Genomic DNA, 5,971 nt, shown 5'->3' on the forward strand with positions numbered 1-5,971 from the left:
ATTTGTTGTTTTAAATTTTGTTGTTCTTTTCTTAACTCAATGATTTCTAATTTTATTTTTCTTATTTCTGAGTTTAGTTCTTGCTTGGTTATCTTTTTAGGTTTTAAATTTTCATATTGTTCAAAAATTATGTTTTTGATGTTGTATATTGGGTCTTGTTTTGTTATCTTTTCCAATTTATTTTCAGTTGATGATTTTATTGTCTCTTAGTTTCTCTAAATATTCTTTTTTGAGGACGGGATGTTGAATTTTATCTATGATTTCAATTATGAACTCTTGGTCTTTTGTTAGCACTTGAATTAGATTTTCATTTTCAGATTCTGAGGAAGATTGAGAGGTTGTTTGGATCTCATCTATTTGTAATTCCTCTGTTGACTCTGTAAGAGTTTCTATTTCTGTTGATGATTCTAGTAGAATTTCATTTAATTTTTGTTCAATTTCTTCTCCTAAGTGGAGTTGATTAATTTTTCTTTTAATTTTACATTATTTAGATATGTGACCTATTTTTCCACATTTAAAGCATTTTATCATTCTATCTAGTTGTTTTGGTTCCTTATTTTTTCTTTTTAGTTTTCTATATTTCTTATATTTTGGTGTTTTATAATATTCTTGGAGGTTTTTCTTATGTTTTCTTTGTTTTATAGGTCTGGATGGACAACAATTTTTTGAAGAGGATTCTTGCCCGATATCAAACTGTTGGCAGAAAGATCCTAATTCTTTTGCACAAAGTTTTCTTTCTCATTTTAATTGTTTTTGTAATTTCAAATCTTGGCATATTTTTAATCCTTCTTTTTGAGTGAAGCTTATCAATTCACCATATGTTAAATTTTCATAAGGAATTATTCCTTTGTAGTTTTCTCGAATTTGATTCCTAATCTTTTCTCCTAACAATGTTGGAAGACCAGCTAAGAATTTTTCCTTCCAAAATGATTGGTTATTATCTAATCTTTGCATTATTCTTGTCATAAACATGTCTTTGTACCATTTGAAGTCTGTTAGTTTTTTGCATTTTAGATTTGATAATAATTCTGAGTTTCTATCCCTAAGGTGAAAAGGATCTCCTATAAAATGTTTTGATATTGAGAATATTAATGTTGCTACTGCATTTTGGATTTCTTCTCCTTGGCTGTCAGTTATTATGTTTCCGTCATTGTCTCGTTTAACAGCTTTTAGGATTTCTTGTTGTTGATTTGTGGAGAGATAATTATCCCACCATCCTTTTAATTATCCTGTGAAACTAGCAACTAACATGTATGCTATTGCCTGATTTGTAACTTGAGCAGTTTGGTTTTGAGTTTTGTATACATTTGAAACCATTGTCATTTGTCGAAGTATATTGAGAATGTTGTATTATGACATTCCATCTATATTCCATTCGTATATTGTGTTTGCATTATACTTGTTTTGAAATGATGGTTTTTCTTCTATATTTATGTCTGGAGCTGTCATTTTAGGGTCATATATTTTTTGAGGTTCTTTCCAAACCATTTTATTAATCTCTTGATTTTCTGTGGAAGAATTAGTTTCTTCTTTTATGGTGTTGATTAGAGAATTTGGATGTCTTTGAGGAGTATCATCTACTATTATTCCTGAGTACTGAGTTTCTAAGGTTTCAAGTCTATTTTCTATTTCATGTAAAAGTTGGTTTTTGGTTTGTTGGTACCTGTTGGGTATTTCAAAAGGTATAAAAGTTGGTTTTATATCTTGTTTTTGGACCAAAGAGGTTGAAGGTCCTTTTTGAATATGGATCGGATGTTGGAGTTTTGTTTTAATTGTCTCTAATTGTCTCTAGTTGTTCAGATATGGTGTGTAAATTTAAATTTGTAAAATTATTTTGTTCTATTATCATTTTGACATCTTTTGAGGTGACAGGTTCGCCTAGGTCTGATGATCTCATTCTTAAAAGAGTTGCCCTTATCCCTATATTTTTATGAGAATATTGTATTTCTGTTAATGGAGGATGATTTGATTCAATTTTCCCTTTATTCGTTTGCCATTTATTTGTAGATTTTAAAGCATTTATTTGTGGTTCTTCATATTCTTCAAACCATTCAAAGAATTCTATCAATATTTTATGTTTTTCCATGAACTTATAATAGTTTTGTAGTATTTCATCTTTCTGTTGGTCATAGTTTTTAAAGTAATTTTTTCTCTTTTGTTTATTTTTATCTAAACAAAATTGTTTTATGCACCACTCTTTGTTAATTTTAAAATCTTTTTCTAATACAAATATTTCTAGATCATTTTCTTAATTTTGGGGTAAGTTTGGGTTGTTGGTGATTGATGAGTATGTTGGGGACATATTTGGAGAATTTAAAGGGGTGTTTTCTTGTCTGTTATAAACAGGTTGAGGTATGTTTGGAGAGTTATTTATGGATTACAGATTTGTCCTACCTGTAGGGGTTGAGGATACAAAGGTTTTGGCTATCCTAAAGTTTGATCCTATGTTTGATGGTGATTCTATATTGAATGTTTCAAATGACCTTCTAGATGGGACTCTTAGAGGTCTGTTAAAGACAAGTTCTACAGAACTATCTCTAAATTGTGCCACATGATTTATTTCTGTATTTTGTATGGGAACCGGATTTGTTGCTTCCTCTATTTTCCATCTATTTAGAAGTTGAACTTCATGCCATTGTATTGTCCTAGGTATGACTATATGAGACCTAGTTATATCTGTTTGGATTAACAATGTTTCTCCTTTTGGACTATGGATTAAAGCTTTAGTGTTTATTACAGAATACATTACTTTGTAATATAATCTGTAAACAACAGTTAAGGGTTCAGATCCAGGCAGTATTTTATAATTATGAGTTTAGATTATGAGTGTTAAGGAATTTAATATGTTTCTGTCTTTCAAAGAAACCATGAAGTTTGGAAAATAGTTAAAATGTATTGGTCCTCTACACAGATTTGTTTCTATTGTTCCCAATGGAGAGTCATTAAATTGGAGATGTCTTTTATCTCTTAGCACGATTAATATTGAGGTATCTAACCCTTCTTTAGTTAATGTTTTTGCTCCTACTTGGATTAGTCCGAAGTGGATATAATTATAATTTTGAGATTTTAGTTTATTAATAGTTTCTTGGTCCAACAATTGAATATTTTCATATTGATTCTGTATGGGGATGCCCTTTTCTTTAGTTTTAATCAGGTATCCACAAAAAGAATTTAAATGTAAAGCATGAAAAGTTGATGTTTGGTAAATTTGATTTTGTGGGACTCTAGGTATTTTCCAATTATCCATTTCTTGGATTATATTTTTATAATGAATATTTTCCTCGTTAATCACTGAGTTTTGAATACTAGAACCAGAACTAGAGCAAGAGGTGTTTCTTAAGAAAGGAAGCATTTTGGATTGCAGATTTTCTTTTCCTACATAAGTGGGTTTCTATGTGTTTGATGATAACTGTGACAATTCTGCCTACGACGAGAAATATGTCCTAACAATGCCCAACCTTGGCTTCTAGCAGATTGTTTTTTAAGGACTCAGCAGGAATCAACACAATATGCATGAAACAACTTCAAACCAGAACTCAGAAAAGAAAATGGAAATCAAAAAGGTTTCAATCAAAATAGTACCTCTTGCTCCGGATTGGCTCTGATACCAAACATCACCAGGAATCGACTCCGGAGAAATGTTCAAGAATGAAAATATAATCTTTTATTGAAAATTAATATTAAAATATTAATATTTTAATTATTATTGAGATTAGTCATGGAGGAGGATTATATGATTAATTTAAGTGGGAAAGACAAAGTAGGAAAGAATTTGAAAGAAAAATGATGTTACGGGGACCCGCATGTCTTTATTAAATAAAGTACAAGCGGGTAAGTATATATTTAAATATTATGGTGACACGTTAATGGGGTGCAAACCTTATATTATATTTGTACACATGTAAAGAAAGGAAAATAGAAGAAAATTAGAATTTAAGGAATGATGGGTTGATTTAATAAAAAGGATGAGAACTTCGGTGGGTTAAATGGTAATTTTATCATTTAGTTTGGTCAAAGCTCCTAAAAAAAGCTTTGACACTTCTTTCTTTTCTCCACGGCTGGCCATCCCATGTGAGATTGTTGGAAATGCAAAATTTATATAAAAAAAAGGCGAGGAAAAAGACGGGAGAAGAAAAGGAAAGAGATAAGAATTGTTACTATACATTGACTAAGTGAAAAGCTTTCAACTTTCTCCTTTGACTTTTACTTTGTTTTCTTTCCACTTGGCTGGCCAAGTAAGACCAACTTTTCCTACTTTTCTTCTTATCCCAATTGGCTTCCGGAACCTTCACTTCTCCATCACTTTACTCATTCTTTTTCTTTCTTCTCAAAAACCACTCTTTCTCCTTTTTTCATTTCTTCAATCCGTGGCTTCTTCAAAGGAAAACCTTGCATCAAGTCCTACCATTTTTATTTCAGGCTCCTTTCTTTTCTCCTCCCTCCTTATGAGTTGTCTTCCTTTTTTCCTCCCCCATAACCGAACATAAGGAGAGCTTGGTGCTTTAGCTTAAAAATTTCAAAGTAAGGAAGGTGGAAATTGTTAGTTTGGTTGAATGCATGCTTTGTAAATCGATTGTAATGTGTGATTATATTTGTGGCAGTAGAGGTAATCTTGGATGTGAAAAGGTTGTGAATTATATTTGAAAAATTCAAACCTAAATCAAGAGATAAGCATGCTAGGTGATTATATTGCATTGTATGAGTTTGATTGGTTAAAGTGTATGGATTGTGTAATAAATGCTTGCAGGGGATGTTGATAAAAAAAATTATGAGATTTAGTTAAGGATTGTTGGTTGATATGATGCCATTTCTCAGTATAATTAAATGTACGGGGTTGAATGATTGCTAAGGAAAGTATAGAAAGTAACGTCGCCAAGGCGGCATGCTGGAGGAAGTAACAAGAGATCGACAAGTAGAAATTAGCTAGATACGTGCTTGAATCAATAGCAACGTAGCGTCCCGCCATTGTGAGGTGAGTAAGGGGTGTCGATTTCCAAATTTCCATATTATATATATAAATATATTGTAACGACCTCTTCCCTCGATCGCTACTGGCGTTTGAGACTTGCGAGTGAACTCGTCAAATCCCAAACAAGTCTTAATTAAATCTCCAATCGACATAAGATATTAACACTATAAATCATTCAAACCAAATATTCACAATAATTAACATATAGCCATTTGATAACTTCATACAACTCATCCTAAGCTTTAGCCATTACATTCCTAGTGACTATTGATTCTTACCAACTAGACTATATGATACACAAACCGACCTCTAGGCAATGGAGTGACCCAAAGTGGAAGTCTGGAGATGTCGGTACCTAAGGTGTCGCCAACCTCGCGATGCTGAACAAAATCCTAAAACTAATTACTTTTCTGCAAAAGAAAATAAAGTGGGGTGAGTCTCACAGACTCAGTGATCATCAACCACGTGAGCAGGGTGTAGATGGGAAACAAGCTATAGGCAGAAGATTTGAAGATTTAGAAACATAAGAGTATATATAAACAATTTATTCAAAAGGAAGATTTGTACCTTATATGCAAATGAGTAAGTTTGTGCTAATTAATCATTCAACAACGGGTTTAAAGTAATTAACTGTCATCATGCATGCTCTCGAAAAATTCAATATGTTACAAGCTTACGCATACATTCATAGTTCATTTCATGCACAAAGAGTTAAATCAATGTCATCCCATAAGTAAGGGGAGCAGTAGAAAAAGTATTATTTTTCACCGTGCAACAATTAATTACGTGCAAAACTCAAAGAGATATCACTCTCGAGTAGGTATAGAAATAAAAGCACATGGACCAGCATCCACATCATAACATCCGAGAGCTCCACTTCACTGGATCCCCACATGCCATGGTAATCTCAACAATGTTGGTAGACATCGGAGATATCAGGCAGTCACAACCGCCCATAACAATTTGTGGCCTAGCCACATAAAATCATAGACCATGGCCGCA

At 32.2% G+C, this 5,971-nt stretch overlaps 1 long non-coding RNA gene across 1 annotated transcript in view; it reads right to left on the reverse strand.

Annotated features, from left to right (window-relative positions):
* Window positions 1–5,127: 5,127 nt before the first annotated feature.
* LOC110427583 (uncharacterized) overlaps window positions 5,128–5,971 on the reverse strand; it is a 1,787-nt gene continuing 943 nt past the window's right edge. Inside the window, exon 3 of the long non-coding RNA XR_016352084.1 lies at window positions 5,128–5,379. This is a non-coding gene — a long non-coding RNA (uncharacterized LOC110427583). The remainder of the gene's footprint in view (window positions 5,380–5,971) is intronic.

Source organism: Theobroma umbraticum, unplaced genomic scaffold (genome assembly GCF_002168275.2).
Source record: "Theobroma umbraticum cultivar Fairchild unplaced genomic scaffold, ASM216827v3 scaffold_106.0, whole genome shotgun sequence".
Classification (NCBI taxonomy): domain Eukaryota; kingdom Viridiplantae; phylum Streptophyta; class Magnoliopsida; order Malvales; family Malvaceae; genus Theobroma; species Theobroma umbraticum.